The sequence below is a fragment of the Pteronotus mesoamericanus genome, unplaced genomic scaffold (assembly GCF_021234165.1).
Source record: "Pteronotus mesoamericanus isolate MK-2021 breed Mesoamerican mustached bat unplaced genomic scaffold, CSHL_Meso_final scaffold_118, whole genome shotgun sequence".
NCBI classification, from domain to species: domain Eukaryota; kingdom Metazoa; phylum Chordata; class Mammalia; order Chiroptera; family Mormoopidae; genus Pteronotus; species Pteronotus mesoamericanus.
Genome location: NW_026555301.1, coordinates 12,095,686 through 12,117,491, shown reverse-complemented (window position 1 = coordinate 12,117,491; position 21,806 = coordinate 12,095,686). Strand labels below are relative to the sequence as shown.

General features: G+C 40.7%; 1 pseudogene; it reads left to right on the top strand.

Moving 5' to 3' along the window:
• Positions 1 to 1,335: 1,335 nt before the first annotated feature.
• On the top strand, positions 1,336 to 3,484 carry LOC129081765 (mitogen-activated protein kinase 6-like; annotated as a pseudogene).
• Positions 3,485 to 21,806: the final 18,322 nt, after the last annotated feature.

The following is a 21,806-nucleotide window of genomic DNA, read 5'->3' as shown; positions in this document are numbered from 1 at the left end:
GAAGGAGAAGAGAGAGAGCGAGAATTTGGAAACCTACTTGATAAAATAATGACAGAAAATTTCCCTAACTGGGTGAAGAAAGTATACATACAAGTCCAGGAATCACAGGGAGTCCCAAACAAGATGAACCCAAAGAGGCTCACACCAAGACACATCATAATTAAAATGCCAAAGGTTAAAGCCAAAAAAAAAATCTTAAAAGCAGCAAGAGAAAAGAAGTTAGTTACCTACAAGGGAGCTCCCATAAGACTGTCAGCTGATTTCTCGACAGAAATTTTGCAGGCAAGAAAGGATTGGCAAGAAATATTCAAAGTGATGAAAAGCAAGGACCTAGAGTCAAGATTATTCTACCCAGCAAAATTATCATTTAGAATCAAAGGACATATAAAGAGCTTCCCAGACAAGAAAAAGCTAAAGGAGTTCATCACCATGAAACTAGATTACATGAAATGTTAAAGGGTCTTCTTTAAGAAGAAAGATGAAAACTATGAACAATATAAATGGCAATAAATACATATCTATCAGCAACTGAATCCGGGCCCCTCTCCCTCGCCTTCTCTCATGGGTTGCAGTTACATGGTGGTGACTGCAGCAAAGTGAGGGCCTTGGAGACTCTGCGGCTGCCAGCACAGCCTGAGACCTGAGTCAACACTGGGGGCTGTCCATGGGCCCTGCACTCCCTCTATGAGTCAGAGAAGTTCCATTGTAGCAGAGTAAGATGGATGGTAGCTTTGATTGTGATTGTGGTGATCTGGAGCCACCTGATCACTAACAAAAGACATCTGTTAACCAACAGCTGCCAGTGCTTCCTGTTGAAATATACAGCAACAAAGAAAGAAAAGAAGCAAAACATAAATAGTGCTTACTAGCACCTTAGAACGATGCTGCTCAGGACCAGTCCAACACTGAATGTATCTGTACTGCGAGGAAAATGTTCATAAAAGCCTGTTGTGTGCATATTTATTCACATTTTTGTTAAATGTTAAATCATTTAGCACAGTAAATCTGAGTGCCTACTATGTCATTTCATTACGTCTGAGTTTCTCAAGTGTTTTCTTAAAACGTCTGCACAGAGTTGCTTCTCTTTCTTGAACTATGAGTACTGCAATCTTTTTAATTCTCAATATAAAGATAGCTTTTTGAGCTTTAAATCTAAGGAGAACTCAACAGGCCTGGTTGGCATATGCAATGAATATCAAGGAACCATCTTGCTGTGGAAGCAAAATTATTTTTGTTCTCCCTTTTGGAAAGATCTTTCCTTTTAATGACAGTTTTCTTCTTTGTTTACACAAGTTCAACAATTCAAAAGGTAAAGTCAATAGTAAGAGTTTCAAAATGGCAGGGAAATTTGAAATTGTCAGCAACATTCATGGTTTTGACCTGGGCTCCAGGTATATGCACTTAAAACCATTGGATTGTGGAAGCAATGGCTTGGTTTTTTCTGCTATAGACAATGACTCTGACAAAAGAGTAGCCATTAAGAAAATTGTCCTTACTAATCCCCAGAGTGTCAAACATGCTCTATATGAAATCAAAATTATTAGAAGACTTGACCATGATAACATTGTGAAAGTGTTTGAAATTCTTGGTCCTAGTGGAAGCCAGTTAACAGATGATGTGGGCTCTTTTACCAAACAGAACAGTGTTTACATTTTTCAGGAGTACATGGAGATAGACTTGGCTAATGTGCTGGAGCAGGGCCCTTTACTCGAAAAGCATGCCCAGCTTTTCATGTTATCAGCTGTTACATGGGCTCATATATATTCACTCTGCAAATATACTGCACAGAGATCTCAGACCAGCTAATCTTTTCATTAATACTGAAGACTTGGAGCTGAAGATATGTGACTTAGGTCTTGCATGGATCATGGATCCCCATTATTCCCATAAGGGTCATCTTTCTGAAGGATTGGTTACTAAATGGTACAGATCTCCATGCCTTTTACTTTCTCCTAATAATTATACTAAAGCCATTGACACGTGGGCTGCAGGCTGCATCTTTGCTTAAATGCTGAATGGTAAAACCCTCTTTGCAGGTGCACATAAACTTGAATATATGCAGCTAATTTTAGAATCTATTCCTGTTGTACATGAGGAAGATTATCAGGAGCTTCTCAGCATAATTCCAGTTTACATTAGAAATGACATGACTGAGCCACACAAAACTTTAACTCAGCTGCTTCCAGGAATTAGTCAAGAAGCCCTGGATTTCCTGGAACAAATTTTGACATTTAGCCCCATGGATCAGTTGACAGCAAAAGAAGCGCTTTCTTATCCTTACATGAGCATATATTCTTTTCCAATGGATGAGCCAGTTTCCAGTCATCCATTCCATGTTGAAGATGAAGATGATGATATTTTGCTTATGGATGAAACTCATAGCCACATTTATGACTGGGAAAGGTATCATTGTCAGTTTTCAGAGTGTGATTGGCCTATACATAACAACTTTGATATTGATAAAGTTCAGCATGACCCAAGAGCTTTGTCTGATGTCACTGATGAAGAAGAAGTACAAGTTGATCCACGAAAATATTTGGATGGAGATCATTAAAGGTATTTGGAGGATCCTGCTTTTGATACCAATTACTCTACTGAGCCTTGTTGGCAGTACCCAGATCATGATGAAAACAAATATTATGATCTGGAATGTAGCCATACTTGTAACTAAAAAATGAGGTTATCATCATATTTAGATAACTTAGTTTGGAGAGAGTGAAGTTAACCATTACTATGAATCCAAGCTTATTATAGATCTTTACAACTGGAAAGAAGCAAAGAAAAATCTGATAAGAAGGGCAAGTCAAACTGAGAGGAATAGATTCGTTCAAGCACAGATAGCTCTAGAGGAGGCATCACAGCAACTGGCTGAAAAAGAAAGGGAAAGAACCAGGGATCTGACTTTCTTTTATTGCAGGGACTATTCATCTTAGTTCACAACATAAGCCTACTGATGTTGTCGATAAATTAAATGACTTGAATAGCTCATTGTCCCAACTTGAATTGAAAAGTTTGATATCAAAGTCAGTAAGCTAAGAAAAACAGGAAAAGGGAACAGCAAATTTGGCTCAGTTAGAAGCCTTGTACCAGTATTCTTGGGATAGTCAGTTTGTGGGTAGTGGAGATGACTGTTTTTTCATAAATCAGTTTTGTTGTGAGAGAAGGAAGGATGAACAAATTGAGAAGGAAAACACACCAGCTACTTGGACAAGTTCTTTAGTAGGAAAGATACTGGAATGCTAGATACTGAGCCTATAGAAGATGGGAAGCTTGTGGGGAGAGAGGAAATGAGGAAGGATTTCTGAGTAACAGTGGTGAGTTCCTCTTTAACAAGCAGCTTGAATCCATAGGCCTCCCACAGTTTCACAGTCCAGTTGGGTCACCACTTAAGTAAACACAGGCCACACTAACACCTTCTGCTATGAAATCTTCCCCTCAGATTGCTCATAAAACCTACAGCAGCATTCTGAAACATCTAAACTAAAACACTCAGCAGACATTTCTCTTTGTATTCTTCATGAAATATGTTTGTTTTTTATATTACTAGTGTATAAGTCATTTTTTATACTTAAATCAGGTGGTGTCATTTAGAAGGGATTTTATTAGTTCCTGATTTTTAAAATCCAGACTTTTTTTCTACATGTGAAATGGTTTTCATTTTAACTGGCATGTTGTTTGCACACAAAAATAAAGAATAGAGCAAAACAATGCAATGCAGGAAGAGACAAAATAATGCATTAAGACAAGTAAAAAGCATTCTCTTATAGAACAGTGACCTGTTTTATAAGAAACAAAAATCTTGCCTTGAAATTTACACAGTATGTACAAAATTACATGAAAATATATATTTTTTCTAAGACATTTTTCATTCATGAGTATTTTCAAGTTTTTCATACTGTACACATTTCTTATAAACACATGATACCAACGGCACCTGAAAATGAATGCTGAATTTGTTACACATGTGTTATCTACCTCAAGGTAACAAAAGTATGTGACAAAACATATACCACCCCTAGTGTTTCACAATATGCACTTCTATTTAGCCAGCATCTATTCCAATAAACTGTTCTTAAGATTCACTCACCATTTATAAATGTCCCAGTATGCATTCTTTAGAGTGAAGTGTTAATAAATTACATCCTATTTATTTTATTAAATCAGTATATTTTCTGTATTAAATTTTATAAAGTTAACTTAGTTTTTGAGATTTATTTGCAACTGCACTTTTTCCATTTGGCACTATGGTTTGTTGCCTACTGAGCTGAACATACTTAATTTACTTAAGTATTCATTTTAAGTAAAGTGCTCATTGTGTATAGGAATTTGTATTTTGGAGGTGCTTGGTCTATCTACAAAGAAAAGTTAAGAATTACTTTATTATAAAATGCTCCTAGAAGTCTTAATTGTGTTTATTTTTTTTTTAAACTGCAATGTTAGACTTGTGTGCATGGAAGTAAATAAGGTACATCATTATCGTATTTTAAAAATTGTACATGATAAGACATATTTTGTTTTTACTGTATGTTTTTACTAAATGATCTATTCCCATCCCAAGGCAAACATGAATAAAATTAGGTTAAATTAAAAAAAAAAACAAAACAACTGAACCTAAGAAACAAAATAAATGAACAAGCAGAACAGGGACAGACTCATAGATACAGAGAACATTTGGTGGTTGCCAGATGGGAAGAAGGTTAGGGGGATGGGTGAAAAAGGTGAAGGGATTAAGAAGTACAAATTTGTACGGACAGAATAGTAATGGGGATGTAAACTACAGGATCAGGAACATAGCCCATTATATTCTAATAACTATGTATGGTGTCAGGAAGGTATGAGATTTCTCACTTAGTAAGATATATAATGGCTAACCACTAGGGTGTACCCCTGAAACTAATACAATATTGTATGTCAACTGTAATTGAAAAATAAAAAGTGATTTAAAAATAAAATAAAAAGGAGAAATCTGAAGCAGATATAATAAACTGTTAGTGTCAATTTAATACTGGCAGTACATACCTAAATGTGTGTTATATTTTTTCCTATACTTTTATGTTTGAAATAGTTTCAAAATTTAGAAAATAATAAATAAAAATATAAACAAAGAAATATAATGTGCATAAGGATTTGTCTTCCAGGATTTTTATTACAGTACTGTTTCTAAAGAAAAGGAAATAAACTCAATGCCCAACAAAAATTGGTTAAATTAGTTATAGAACATTCATATGAATGCAATCATGAAAACACTTCTGTAAGCAACCTAAATTCCATTAAGAGTAGAACAGATAATTAAATGGTGGTTTCCTCATACAAGAAAATACTACAATATAGAGACAACGAGAGTGAACTATAGTTTAAAGCAACAATATGGATCAATCTAACAGAATTTGATGAGCAAAAGAAGCAAGACACAAAGGAGTTTGTATTACATGATCCATTTAAATGAAGTTCAAGAACAGTCAAACCTAACTAATAGAGTTATAAGTCAAGGTAGTTCTTACCTCAGTGAGAGACAAAGGGTCTGGGATGGATTGGGAAGTAGTACAAGGGAGTCTCTGAGGTCCTGGAAATGTTCTACAACTTGACATAGGAGGTATGTGGACATAGGTGAGTGCAATACAGGGGGCACTATGCAGGTAGACACATATAAATGCACTGAGTTATACAAATAAAAATTGGTGTACTCCACTGTATACCATATACCTTTTAAAGAACTTTTGTAGAAGAATATTGAATTACTTGGGGAAATGTTTGGGATATATTGTTGAGAGAAAAAAAATTTAAAAGGCAGTAGGCATAATATGATCCCCCTAAAATGTAATGTAATGTGTATATATATATATATATATATATATATATATATAGTGTCAGCCCTGAAAATAAAATATTGTTACAACCCATTCCATATTTTCTGTGCATTTTCATAGTAACAGAATAGCTAGTCTGCAAAGATGACTACAGTTTCACAACTGAACCATACTTCTAAACGCGGGATTTGCAGAGTCCCCTCCCACATTGAATCTGGGCTGGCCTGTGACTCATATCAACCAGGAGAAATGTAGAAATTCCAGGCCTAACCTTTAAGAGGCTTGGCAGTGCCTGCTTCTTGTCCCTTTGATCAGATGGTCCCTTTAGGAACCTTGAACTGTCATGTGAGGAATCTGGCTGCCTTGTTGGAAAGACCACATGGAGAGACAATGTGGAGATACCATGTAGACTCAAGACTGTGTGGAGAAAGGAAGAGACAGAGAAGGGGGCCTGGCTGCCCCAGCCTCTCAGCTGAGTGCAGATTTCCAATCATCCCCTCCGAGGCCTCATAGAAGTGAACCATCAGACCGCTCTAGCCCTGGATGACTGCAGCCACAGCTGACATTACAAGGAGTAGAATCACCCAGCTGAGTAACTCAGATAAGGAAATGGTTGTTTTTAACCTACTGAGTTGAGGGATGGTTTGTTAACCAGCAAGAAATAACTGAGACACTGGCCCAGGTCAATTTTATCAGAAAGGTATTAGGCACATCTGCGTTATAGTCCACCAACATCGTAAATTTGGCTTGTATACATAGAACTAACCATCTTTCCCATGCCTCCCATCTTCCTGTGATCCACCCCCCCATCCTTCTGTGCTCCTCATAGTGAACACCGTTCTACCATCCACAGGGTTGCCCAGCAGCCCCACAGATGGGAAGGGGAAACTCATTAGATTTTAAGCTGTGATACTAATATCATTCCATCCCTAATGCTCTGCCTATACCTGGCAATTGTGCCTGGTCACAAACCTCTTATTGAAAGAGAAAATGAATATATACAATTCCAGACATTGTTCTGTGCTCTCACATTTCCATTTCCCTTGCTGCCTCTGTTACCACCAACACTATCCCATTAATAATTGATTTGATCAACTGTATCTTTAAGATTAGACTGGAAGTCACTTTTCCTAGTGTGTCCCCTGCTGCCCCAGCCCTCTGTCTTCCCAGGGCAGTCATGCACAGTGAGAGGCACTACAGAACAATACAAACAGCACGTGAAGGCAGGACACAAAGCCTACCTCTGCTGTCTGTTGAGGTCATAGTTTCTTTGATATGGCTCCTAAGGTTTTTCTCCCTCATCACTGTGCAGGTTTGTTTCCTGCAGCCTTTCCACCTTTGAAGCTCAACCATGAGAGTTTTTACTCAACTAAGATGACTGAGCATATGCTGCTTGGACTACAGAAATCTTTGATGTGCTTGAGTCTCAGGCTGACTTTAACTAGAGTCAGGTGGTGAGATAACAGTCAAACAATTCAGACATGGAGAGAGAAAGGGCTTTCTGAATTCTGAAACCTCTCCTTACAACTGATCAATAGTCAGGCTTGGCCAACTTGAACTAGATAGTTTGAGGCCTAGGTAGTTCTAGGTGACTTCTGAGAGAGGCTCGCAGGGACCTGTCGCCTCTCTTGGAACTCCCAGGTAAGGGGGAGCTGACCGGAGCAGGAGAGCAGGTTGGTTACCACCCCAAGATTGGATCAGGTCAAGCCTGAGACATGGAAGACCTGCTGTACCACTGGAGCTGAGGTGAGGTAAAGTTGGCTGGTGTGAGGGGTACAAAGTTGAGGAGTGGGGGTGAGCTGTAGAGACCCTAGGCTCTGATGGTGCTGAGAAACCAGATCTCAAATCAGGTTAGCTGCAGACACGCCAGCAGCGGGGCCTGTGCAGCTCCCAAAGAGTCAAGTGGGACCAGCAGAGACCCCAGGCCATCACCCAAATACCAGGGCTGAGGGATCACTCCTCAGCCAGTGGGAGCCAGTGGAGAAGTGCATGTCTGGAAGAAATGGGAGCTCCTGCTTCAACACAGATGCATGTTAGGAAGAAAGAGAAGGATGAAGAGCCCCAGGAGGGAACTGAACTTCAGAATCACTGTTTTAAACTGAAAAGGGCTGGAAGAGATGCAGCTACATTTAAGGAACATGTTTGAGTGGGTGCTATCATCAGTAGGAATCCCATCCAGTATGAGATGAGCTTCGTCATAGATGACAGAGTAGCCTTGGTTTTGCACACTTTGAGTATAGTGTGTAAATTTCAACTCTGACTACACACAGACAAGCTGGGTGAGCTTATTAGGTAGTAAACCTCTCCAGGCCTTAGCTTCTCCATCTGTAAAGTGAGGATAATCACACCTATGTCAGAGCCATGTGGTGAGGACTAAATGACATAAGATCTTGTAGGAACGGTGCTAGAAGTGGAGTCGGCCCTGACAATGTGTCAGGTGTTACTTTTCCCTCTCTGAAAACACGATTAAATTTTCATAGCTGGTTGTCTTCCCCATTTTGTTGTCTAGGCATCCAGCTTACTAGACCACAGACAACTCAAGGATTGGAACTCTGTCAAACTCAGTCTGTGTCTTCAGCACTGAACCTAGTACTGGGCACATGCTCATTGAATGAATTTATCTAGAAAAATAAAGATAAGCAGGCTTAAGTCTGGAGGCCTCTACAAGGACCGTCAGGCAGTCTGGAGAAGAAAGTTCCACAAACCCACGTTGGCTGCCTGCCTCCAGGAGGCTGTCTTTCTCCCCAGGGGGTGAGGCTGATCCTGCCCCCAGGGTGCCAGAAACTGCCAACAGAAACTGTCGGTCTGAGGCTGTGGGTCATGCCCATCACAACAGGCCTGAGCCATTACTGTTCACAAAGACTGTCAGATGTTAATGGCATGAGGACGCTGGCCATCTGCCATTGGAACCTGAACAGCTGCCTGGCAGGGAGAGGCATACAGCCTGTTTACCAAGAGCCTGAAGGGGAAGTTTAAGGTCTAAGAAAGGAGTGAGGAGAGCGTTGGGCAGGAAGGAGTGATGGGGATTTGCTTGTCTAAAAAGAATAACTAATGGTGCTGTGCGTTTACTCTGTGCCGGGCAGTACGCCCAGATTTTCTCTGTGTTATCTCTCTGAATCTTTACAGCAACGTTCCTAAAAAGGTATTCTTAATCCCAATTTGCAGCTGAGAAAATGAAAGTCACAGAGTTCAAATAATTTTCCCAGGGACACAGAGCCAGCAAAGGGTGAGTGGACAACTGGAGCCAGGAAGTTTCAGTCCACAGGGCACAGCATACTCACAGAGTCAGGGCATCCCTTGATCCTATACATGCCTCCCGCAGCAGTAGGATGCTCCCCAGCTGGGACATGATCCTGCGTCTCATCTTTCTGACCAGACGAGAAGTCGCCATACCTTCTCTCTTTTCAGTCCCCTTCACCCAACTTGTGCAAACACCTTTGATGACATCACACTGCAGACAGATGGGAGGGGCTTCCCTGCCTCAGCCTGGCTCTGCACTATGCAGCAGCTCTCTGACCTGAGTCAGCTTTTCTGCCAAGTGCAACTTGCTAGCAGCCCATAAGACCCCTCAGCTCTAACAGTCTACAATTCAGTGAATTGCTACCCCAAATGATTCTGTTTCACAAGTCGGTGCAGAGCCTAACTGGAGATTATCAATCCCAAGTAGGATCTGTTTTAAAAAGTCACACTAGAAACTTGTCCTTAGAAATAAGTTTGTATGATGAATGGCAGATCCTGGCCCACAACAACAACAAAAACATTAAAGTAAAAATGTTTTTATTGAGTACAAGGACCTCAAAGTTGGCTTCAAACATCACAAAATCTCAGCATGGAAGACACCAGTCATCAAACTGGCAGGCCCTGAGGCTGTGATTTATACATACAGGGACAGGTGTGGCTTGAAAGCATGTGTTCCCTGTGAGCAGTCTCTCACTCTTATTGGCTCAGCCTCCACCCAGAATCTCAGGAAATCTGTTCACTAGGCAGCCCAGACAACTGGTATCGACTCTATGCATTACACAACTGCTCCCATCCACAGGGCAGCACAATATAGGGACAATTTATTAAGGGAATAAAATATCCAAACCTAGAGATTTTATACCACAGGCAAACCATGTTCTTTTCCTGAGTACAGCACATATTTCTTCCAAAGCACTTCTGCATACCATCTCTGTAATTCCTGGTGCCATGAGAGAGGAGCTACATCCTAAGCAGGTCCCTCAATGTGCAGCCCCAGGGGACCTCTGGAAAGATGGTGCTGTTGACATCAGTAGACAGTGTTGGTAATGAAATCATTGTCCTTAACATCTAGCTCCAAAATGTACAAAACCTTAAGAAAAATAAGCAGCCCAGTTTCTACTTTACCATCTTTGAATGGAAGCAAATCAAACTTTCTGACCAAATGCTTGGATTTCAGCAGGTCAACAAGAATTTCCTACACTTCACAACTGCTAAAGGACCCACGGAAATTACTCAGAAACTTCGAAATAGGTAGTGAATGTAGATGATGTCTTGCTAAATCAAGGGTTTCAGCACTTTTCCTCCTGGCACAGTAAGGTCCCTAAGCCAGCTCTAATTTATCATCACTCAGGCGCCATCAGTCATCATCAAGTGTTCAACCCCTTGACAGCACCTGTCCGGTATCTGGGCTGATAGCCCCATGGCTGTCCTGTCCCCTTTGCTGAGTGCAGGGGAGGGCCTCCTCCCAGCCCCCATTTCTTCTAATCTGTGTCCTCCTCCTTCTCCCAACCCAACTCACACACACAATGCCAGGGTGACAAATGAGCAGTCAATTTAATTTCACTACACTTGACAAGAACGCGCACCAGATGGAAGGCCATGGAAAGGGCTGAGTGCCTTGGGAGGGGAGGGGTGGGCTGTTTGGGGGGCTGTCACCATAACAACAGGAAAAGCACTGCTGAAGTTTCTATTCTGGTGCTGCCACTAATTACTATGAATGTTTCATTCGGCCCTGTGATCAGCCGTCCCCAAAGCAGCCTGTTACCAGCAGATGGCTTGTTTTCTTCTCTCTAGAAATTTAGCCAAAGACCACAGTTGTGTTTAGTTGTTTTGTTCTTTTTTAAAACACTGACAGTCTTACGAATGCTTTGTTTTTATGTTGTATTGTAAGGGCTCAAATGCCTCAAGGTTTTCTCCAAACAAACACCATACTGTGGAAATAAAAGGCAGACCCAGTAACATTAACTAATTTAATGTTCAAACATGACCAGGGATAGGTTGGGGGGAGTCTACTTATGTACTTATATGATTAGAATTACTTAATAGGTCCCTCAATAAAACCCTCTGACAAGTGGATCCATATGAGATAATTTTTGGAAGTTAAACTTTCCTTACTTATAGATTAAAAGTTTTACTCACTAAGATTCAACCCAGAGAAGCTTCGTGTTGACATATAACCACCTTTCAAACGATGCAGAATTAGATGGGTTTGGCATGGCTCTGGGGGCAAAAGAGAGAGTCAGTTTCTTTGAGGATGACAACAATTCAATCAATTCTTTTTATTTTTAAAAATTATTTTATTTATTTATTTTTAGAGAGGGGAAGAAAGGGAGAAAGAGAGGGAGAGAGGCATCAATGTGTGGTTGCATTTCACGCACCCCCTGCTAGGGACATGTCCTGCAACCCAGGTATGTGCCCTGACTGGGAATTGAACCGGCAACCTTTTGGTTTGCAGGCCAGCACTCAATCCACTGAGCCACACCAGCTAGGGCTCACTCTATTTTTAAAAAGCTATTTATATTACCTATGTTCCATAAAGGTTTGAGGCAGTTTACCAGAAAATGCATATAATATTTAAGGATGAGTAGATACTTGACAGGATTGATGTCAGAAAAACAATCAGTATGAAAATAAAGCTGGAATAAGAATAACACAAAAATCCACATCATATAGTTCAAGACACTTGATAGAGAAAAAATGCCATATTGCAAGATATTTATTTCTTCCAGGTACTAAAACAAATCTGATATTCACAAGTACAACTTTTCCTAATGCTGGAGCCTAAGAGAAACACCTCCCACACCTTCTCATGAACAGGCATTATTAAAAAAAAATTATTCATGGCCCTTGTTAAAGAATTAAGTGGAATCATTCCAATTCATGATTGTCTTATTTTATTTATTTCACTATCCAGGGAACTGTAGAAGTAGATGTAAGGACCAATGCAATGGGCTTTTGTAGTGGAGAGAAAGATTGGGCTCAACTTCAAATACAACACAGAAAAGTGGAATTTATAGCAAGGGACAGGTTAGGGGTCAGAGGATAGAAAATTACTAAGAGGAAACGTCAAGGATAAGGGTGGGAGAGGGGTGGATTCTGGCTAAACTGATCTAATGGGATTCTTGCTGAAGGCAGGCCAGGGATGTCAGCTATAACCCGGGGCAGGGGGAGTTGTGGGGAGAGGAGGAACACTGTCAGTATCAAAGGTGATCAGATAAAAAGGGTGGGGTGTTCTGGCTAAACTGACTTAGAAGGATTCTTGCTAAAACAAGACAATGCAGAGACAAACCAAGGCCTAGATGAAAAAGAAGTCAGAGAAGCCTGACCAGAGTTTCAGTGGTCAGGCAGATAATCTTTCTCAACATTCATGGCAGCTTTCCAATTACAGCCATCTCAGGGCAGTCTACTTGTTTTTTTTTTAAAGTACCACATAGCCAGCTCTTAGCTAAGGAAGCAAAACACCATGATTTAAGTGCACAACCCTCACATGGTTGAGCACCAGGAAGAACGTCCTCACAGGAGTTGCTCTCCACAATGGGCTCAATCTTGTCCTCACAGGTCAGCAATTCTTAATGGGAGAGGGTTGGAAAATCACTGAGTCATAACCAAGGGGGTGCCCTCTTAAAAAGCATATTTATTATTATAATATAATTTTCTGGGGCAAGATGGCAGAGGAGTGAATGGAAGTCACACCGAGCTCCTCCCGGGACCAATCTGGAATTACAACTAAATTGTGGAGAAATCACCTGGAACAAACAACTGAACAATAGCAAGCGAGGAGCCTTGTAACCTCAGACAAACAGAGGAATCAGCTTTGGCACAACCTGACTGGTAAGGAGTGCGGCATAGACTCAAGAAGGTGGGCTGGGTGCTCATAGGTAGCAGTACCAGAGGGATATTTAAATGGCCAGTTGAATCCCCTGAGAAGAGTGGAGTCTAAACAATAAGTGGGAATCTCTGGCCTATAGCACCAGAGCCCAAAAACTACACAGGTAACAGCCAGCTGCGAAAAGCAGCAAAGTTGCTTTCTGCCAGAGATGGGCAGTTAGAGATGCAGACAGCCACTTAAAAGGCCAACGCATAAATTTTTATTTGCAGCCAGTTACCCTGGGCTCCAGAAAAGTCATGGGGAGAGTTAGCTAGAGACACCTGAGGAGAGACTTGGGGAAGGAGGCTTCAGGGAAAGAATAGAGGGAAGAGCAGGTGAGATCCCAGTTCTGAGTCACCCCCATATGACAGCAGCCATCTTGCTCAGGCAGACTCCCTTGAGCGGCAGCAGTATTAGAGGACAAAATAGTCCTGCACACAGGAGGCTCTGCCCTGGCCAGTGGTGCTTAAGCCTGACTACTGAGTACAGAGTGGCAGTCACAGATAGTAGATCCCTTGCTAAAGGGAGTGCAGAGAGCTCTAGAGACACTTGAGGAGAGACGGGAGATGGAGGCTTTGGAGAGAGAACAGAGAGAGTAGCTGGTGGGATCCCAGTACTGACTCCACACCCATACAGCAACAGCCATCTTGCTCAGGCAGACCACTCCCTTTAGTGGCAGCAGTGTGAGAGGACACAATAAACCTGTCCAAAGAAGGGAATCTGCCCCACCCTGTGGTCCCTAAATCTGACTGCTGAGTGCAGAGTGACTAGATTAATAACTGAAGGACACAGCCACAGACAATAGATTCCTGGAATTCTCGAACAGACAGCCTAAGGTCAGACAGGGTCAACACCTGACATCATCAGAGGCAGATCCAGAAAGAAAAAAACAGCAGTCTCCCACCATAGAAATTCACACCACAAAGTCAGGATATCACAATGGATCAGTTTAAGAAGCAGAAGCAAAAAAGAAGAGTCTCACAACTTATGGGAAGACAAAAGAACACACCCCAGTAGAAGGGAAAGGAGGAATCCCCAGAAAGAGAACTATATGAAATACAGGCAAGTAAACTATCAGATACTGAGTACAAAACAATGGTTCAAAGGAAGCTCAATGAGCTCAGTGAGCTCAGAGAGAATTAACATAAACGACAGGGAAACTACAAGGAACTTACTGCAAACTGTATCAGCATGAAAAAGGACATAGAAACTATCAATAACAGGCAAGAAGAAATGAAGAAAACAATTTCTGAATTGAAGAACACAGTAGAAGGTATCCCAAGCAGGCTATGTGAAGCAGAGGATCAGATCAGCGAGCTGGAGGATAAGGTAGAAAAAACCTCCCAGAAAGAGCAAGAAAATGAAAGAAAGACTCAAAAGGAATGAAGAGACATTTAGGGAAATGCAGGCCAACCTGAAATGTAATAATATCCATATAATAGGAATACCAGAAAGAAAAAAGAGAAGGCAGGGATAGAGAACATGTTTGAAAAAAGTAATGATGAAAAGCTTCCCTAATTTGAGGAGAGAGAAAAAAGACACTCAATACCAGGAAACCCAGAGGATCCCATTCAAGAGGAACCCAAAGAGTCCCACTCCGAGATACATTATCATTAAAATGGTAAATATCAAAGACAAACAGAGAATCCTAAAGGAAGCAAGGGAGAAACAGGTAGTAACATACAAGGGAGCCCCGATATGGCTAGCAACTGACTTCTCAGCAGAGACAACTACAAGCCAGAAGGGAATGGCAAGAAATATTCCAAGGAATGAAAAGCAAAGGTCTGCAACCAAGACTGCTCTACCCAGCAAGGCTTTCAATTAAAATGGAAGGCAAAATAAGGCATTTCCCAGACAAAAGAAAACTAAAAGAATACACCTCTACCAAGATATGCTAAAGGGACTGCTTTACGAAGATGAAGAAAAAGAGTGAGAAAGAGAGGAACTCGGGTACAAAGGGAAAAATGAATAAATACCTTCAATAATAACTTTAAATGTAAATGGATTAAATTCTCCAATCAAAAAGTATAGGGTAGCTGAATGGGTAAGAAAACATGACCCACACATATGCTGCCTACAAAAGACCCACCTCAGAACTAAGGACCTATGCAGACTGAAAGTGAAGGGATGGAAAAAAATATTTCAAGCAAATGGACAGGGAAAAAAAACCAGGGTAGCAATACTTGTATCAGACAAAATAGATTTCAAAGCGAAGGCCATAAAAAGAGACCCAGAAGGATATTTCATAATACTCAAAGGCAGAATCCATCAAGAAGACATAAAGATGGTCAATCTATATGCACCCAACATAGGAGCACCCAAATACATAAGGAAAATCTTAGAGGACTTCAAGAAAGATATAGACAGCAACACATTGATAGTAGGGGATTTTAACACCCCACTGTTAACAATGGATAGATCTTCCAAACAAAACATCAACAAAGATGTTGTGGAACTGAACAACACGTTAGATCAAATGGACTTAACTGACATATATAGAACCTTTCATCCCAAAGAAGCTAAATATACATTCTTTTCAAATGCAAATAGAACATTTTCAAAGATAGACCACATGATAGGACACAAATCAAGCCTCAACAAATTCAAGAAAATTGAAATCATATCTAGCATTTTCTTAGACCACAAGGCCTTGAAACTAGAAACCAACCTCAAGGGAAAAAAAAAACAACATTCAAACTCATTGAGACTGAATAGCATGACATTAAACAATGAATGGGTCAATAATGAGATCAAAGAAGAAATCTAAGAGTTTCTGGAAACAAATGAAAATGAACACACAGCAGTCCAAAATCTATGGGACGCAGTGAAGGCAATCCTGAGAGGGAGTTCATAGCAACACAGGCCCACCTAAAAAAGATAGAAAGATTTCAAATAAACAACCTGCCCCTACATCTTCAAGAACTGGAGAAACAACAACAAACCCAGAGCGAGTAGAAGGAAGGAAATAAATCAAAGAAGAAATCAAAAAGTTTCTGGAAACAAGTGGTAATGAACACACAACAGTCCAGAATCACGGGACACAGCAAAGGCAGTCCTGAGAGGGAAGTTCATGGCAATACAGGCCTACCTAAAAAAAGATGGAAACGTTTCAAATAAATGACATAACCCTACAGCTTCAAGAACTGGAGAAACAAAAAAACACAAAGCCGAGAGCGAGTAGAAGGAAGGAAATAATCAAGATCAGAGCAGAATTGAATGACATAGAGAATAAAAGAACAATTCAAAGGCTCAACAAATCCAGGAGCTGGTTCTTTGAACAGGTAAACAAAATCAACAAGCCTTTAAGCAGATTCATCCAGAAAAAAAGGGAGAGGAACCAAATAAATAATATCAGAAATGAAAGAGGAGAAATTAAAACTGATACTGAGACGGGACTCTTCAGGTCCCTCTTCTAACACCACCTGGGGGAGGGAGCACAGACTCTGATGCCGCAGAGCCTGTCCTGGAGTCATCACAGATAGGGGAAATAAAATGAGTCATTCCACACTTCCCTGCCTGTCAGGAGAAGTGGATGGCACTTCCTTCTAGTGGTGAAGGCCCCAAGCCCCTGTGTCCAAAGGATTTTATTGGAAGGGTTATCAATGGGGCTAGGTACTAGGAATGTACAGGTGATCTCATTACAGCAGCATGTTAATGTTTACAGAGAATAGATGATGTTTTGAAGTAAAAAAATGGCAGGAACACACTGATTTACATGAGTCTGAGAGGAGATGAGTAAACATGAGAGCATAAACATAATGGGGCCAAAGCGTTTAGGGTCAGATTCTGTGAATAATGTAAATTTCCTTCCCAGCATGAGCTGGTTATCACAGATTTTGAGGGAAAAACAAAGCATGCTTCAAAGAATTTACTTCTAGGCCTGATTTCCCCCAGGAGCTGCCCAATCCAGTTTAGGGCTGTCTCCAGTATTGTTTCAAATCTGACCAGGCAGTGGATCAGAGCCTCCAAGAGATAAGGAGACTTCTTTCAGATATAATGAGAACCCTGGCCATATCAAAGCCGAGGGGTGAGGGTCTCTCGACCTTTCTCTGTTTCCCCCAAGTTTTTCCTGGATGCTCATTGTGGCTGTGCCTGTCTTAGGTTGCCCCTTCCATCGAGGGGTATTATCCATCATTGACTAACCAGCCATCTTCAATGGCCAAGCAGGTGATATGAGGGAGGCAGGGCTGTGTACCTGCCAGGGGAACAGGTTTTGTCTCCTCAGTGGCCTATTTTCCCAAGGCCTCCTTGCCCAGCTCAAGTCTTGGGGCCCCCTCACCTGTCATCAGGGTTACAGTTCCTGAAACCAGACTGGATGTTTCCCAACATGATACCACAAATACAAAGGATCATAAGAAATTACTATGAACAATTATATGCCAAGAAATTTGAAAACCTGGGTGAAAAGGACAAATTTCTAGAAAAAATATAACCTTCCAATACTGAATGAAGAAGGAGCAGAAAGCCTGAACAGACTGAAAAGAGCTGGTGACACTGAAGCAGGAATCAAAATACTGGCACACAAAAGGCCTGGACCAGACGGTTTCACCGGAGAATTTTACAAAACACTTAAGGAAGAGCTAACCCCTGTCTTCAGACTATTTCAAAAAATCCCAGAAGAGAAAAGAATCTCAAACTCTTTTTATGCGGCCAGCATCATCCTCTTCCCAAAACCAGATAAAGACATAACAAAGAAAGAAAACTACAAGCCAATATTGATAATGAATATAGACACTAAAATCCTCAACAAAATATTGGCAAACTACATTCAGTAATACATTAAAAATATGATCCACCATGATCAAGTAGGATTCATCCCAAGGATGCCAGGGTGGTTCAATATTTGCAAATCAATAAACGTAATACATCACATAAACAAAAAGAAAGACAAAAATCACATTATCATATCAACAGATGCAGGAAAATGCATTTGATAAGGTACAGCATCCATTTATGATAAAAACACTCAGAAAAGTGCAAATACAGGGGGAATACCTCAACATAATAAAGGCCATATATGAAAAACCTACAGCCAACATCATACTTAACAGACAAAAACTAAAAGCTTTCCCAGTAAGATTGGAAACAAGACTGTTGGGAAATGCCCCGCCTGGATTGAGGAGCCAAAACCCTGCCAGAAAGCTGGAGGGCCCCAAGGCTGGAAATAATCAGGAGGCCTTGGAGAAACAGGCTCCTGAGGTGACATGACCTGTTCCCCTGGGCATGGGCTCTGCTTTGCCTTGTGATGGTCCCTGCCAAGGATGGGTAAGACCTCTCGGGGGAGGAGCATCCTAAGACAGGAATTGGTCAATATGGGCAGCAGATAAGAAATCAGGGGACAAGGAGAAGGGGCAAAAAGGCCCTCACACCTCTCTGCTTGGCTTGGGCACGGCCAGAGTCTTCATTGCAGCCGAGAAGCAGTCTTCCTATCACAGTGGTTCCCTCCTTCCGCCTGGCTCAGGTTTGAAACAGTGCAGGAAAAACAGCCCTAAATCAGATCTGATGGTTGCCAGGGTAATCAGGCCTAAAACTAAATTCCTTAGAGTGTACTCTGTTCCTCCCTCAGATCTCTGGTCAGCTCATCCTGCGAAGGACCTTCACAATATTTATGCCCCTTACCCTTTATCATTAAGGTGCTTGCCCCTATCTCCATTCTCTTTTGTTTAGACTGGTCTCCTTTCAGACCCATGTAAATCAGTGAATTCCTGTCACTTGTTTTCTTTTTCTTTTTTTTTAAATTTATTTATTTATTTTTTCAAATACATTTGTCTCTGCCTACACCACACAACTTTCCCTTGCCCCCTCCCTCCCTCCTTCCTTCAACTCTTCCCCTTTGGTTTTGTCCATGAGTCCTTGCTATATGTTCCTTAACTTTCCTATTCCCTTCCTTTTCCCCCGCCCCTCCCTTCCCTCTTATCTCTGTTGGTTTCTTTGCCTTTCGGTGTTGCTGGTCTTATTTTCCTTGCATCTTTGTATTGTTGGTTAGGTTCCGCTTATAGGTGAGATCATATGGTATTTGTCTTTCGCCCCCTGGCTTATTTCGCTTAGCATAATGTTCTCAAGTTCCATCCATGCTGTCGCGAAGTTTAGTAGTTCTTTTTTTCTTTCTGCTGCATAGTATTCCATTGTGTAAATGTACCATTGTTTTTTGATCCAATCATCTACTGATGGGCATTTAGGTTGCTTCCAACACTTGGCTATTGTCAATTGTGCTGCTGTGAACATTGGGGTGCATAGGTTCTTTTGTATTGGCATTTTGGGATTCTTAGGGTATAGTCCCAGCAGGGGAATCACTGGATCAAAAGGCAGTTCCATTTTCAGCTTTTTGAGGAAATTCCACACTGCTTTCCTCAATGGCTGCACCAGTCTGTGTTCCCACCAACAGTGTACTAGTGTTCCCTTTTCTCCACAGTCTCGCCAGCACCTGTTGTTTGTTGATCTGTTTATGATGGCCATTCTGACCGGTGTGAGGTGGTACCTCTTGGTGGTTTTGATCTGCATTTCTCTGATGGCTAATGATGCCAAGCATCCTTTCAAATGTCTCTGGGCCCTCTGTATCTCCTCCTTGGAAAAGCGCCTGCCCAGGTCCTTTGCCCATTTTTTGATTGGATCATTTGTCTTCTTGGAGTGGAGTTGAGTGAGTTCTTTATATATCTTGGAGATCAAACCTCTACCTGATGTATCATTAGCAAATGTATTTTCCCATAGGGTTGGCTCCCTTTTAATTTTGCTAATGTTTTCTTTAGCCGTGCAGAAGCTTCTTATTTTGATGAGGTCCCACTTGTTTATTCTTTCCTTTGTGTCCCTTGCTTTAGGAGACATATCAGTGAAAAATTGCTGCATGGGATATCTGAGAGTTTCCTGCCAATGTTCTCCTCTAGGACTTTGATGGAATTGTGACTTACATTTAAGTCTTTTATCCATCTTGAGTTTATTTTTGTGTATGGTGTCAGCTCATGATCCAATTTCAATTTTTTACATGTAGCCATCCAGCTCTCCCAACACCATTTGTTGAAGAGGCTATTATTGCTCCATTTTATACTTCTGCCCTCTTTGTCAAATATTAGATGCCCATAGAGACCTGGGCTTATTTCTGGGCTTTCTATTCTGATCCACTGGTCTATGGATCTGTTCTTGTGCCAGTACCAGATTGTTTTGAGTATAGTGGCTTTGTAGTAGAGTTTGATGTCCGGTATTATGATCCCTCCTGCTTTGTTTTTCTTTCTCAAAATTGCTGCGGCTATTCGGGGTCATTTATGGTTCCATATAAAGTTTTGAAATGTCTGTTCTATTTCTGTGAAATATGTCATTGTATCTTAATAGGGATTGCATTGAATCTATAAATTGCTTTGGGTAGTAGGGACATTTTGATGATATTAATTCTTCCAATCCATGAGCACGGTATATGCTTCCATTTATTTGTGTCTTCCTTAATTTCTTTCTTCAATGTTGTATAGTTTTTTGCGTACAGGTCTTTTACCTCTTTGGTTAAATTTATTCCTAGGTACTTTATTTTCTTCTTGCTATATCGAATGGTAATTTTTTTTCTGATTTTTCTTCTTCTATTACATTACTGGTGTACAAAAATGCCTTTGATTTCTGAATATTGACTTTGTATCCTGCTGTTTTGCCAAATTCACTTATTAGGTTGAGGAGTTTTTTGGTAGAGTCTACAGGGTTCTCTATGTACACTATCAGGTCATCTGCAAACAATGATAGCTTTACTTCCTCCTTTCCTATTTGGATGACTTTTATTTCTTTTTCTTGTCTGACTGCTGTGGCTAGGACTTCCAATACGATGTTGAAAAGAAGTGGTGAAAGCGGACATCCTTGTCGTGTTCCCAATCTTAGTGGAAAGCTTTTAGTTTTTGCCCGTTGAGAATGATGTTGGCTGTAGGTTTTTCATATATGGCCTTTATTATGTTGAGGAATGCCCCATTTATTCCCATTTTGCTGAGTGTTTTGATCATAAATGGGTGCTGTACCTTATCGAATGCTTTTTCTGCGTCTATAGAGATGATCATGTGGTTTTTGTCTTTTATTTTATTTATGTGATGTATTACGTTTATTGACTTGCATATATTGAACCATTCCTGCATCCCTGGGATGATTCCCACTTGATCGTGGTGGATAATCTTTTGAATGTATTGCTGGATGTGGTTTGCCAATATTTTGTTGAGGATTTTGGCATCTATGTTCATCAGTGAAATTGGCCTGTAGTTTTCTTTCTTTGTAGGGTCTTTATCTGGTTTTGGGATTAGGGTGATGCTGGCCTCATAAAAAGAGTCTGGGAGTCTTCCCTCCTCTCAGATTTTTTGGAATATCTGAGAAGGACAGAAGTTAGCTCTACCTTAAGTGTTTTGTAAAATTCTCCTGTGAAACCATCCAGCCCTGGGTTTTTGTGTGCCGGGAGTTTCTTGATTACTGCTTCAATTTCCCCAGCTGTTATCGGTCTGTTCAAGCTTTCTGTTTCTTCCTCCTTCAGTGTTGGAAGATTATACTTTTCTAAAAATTTGTCCATTTCATCAAGATTTTCAAATTTCTTGGCATATAATTGTTCATAGTAGTTTCTGACAATCCTTTGTATTTCTGTGGTATCAGTTGTTATTTCTCCTCTTTCATTTCTGTTATTATTAATTTGGGTCCTCTCCCTTTTTTTCTTGATGAGTTTGCTTAATGGCTTGTCAATTTTATTTATCTTTTCAAAGAACTAGCTTCTGGATTGGTTGATCTTTTGAATTGTTCTTTTCATCTCTATGTCATTTAGGTCTGCTCTAATCTTGATTATTTCCTTCCTTCTACTTGCTCTGGGATTTATTTGTTGTTGTTTCTCCAATTCTTGATGTTGTAGTGTTAGGTCTTTCATTTGAAATGTTTCTATCTTTTTTAGG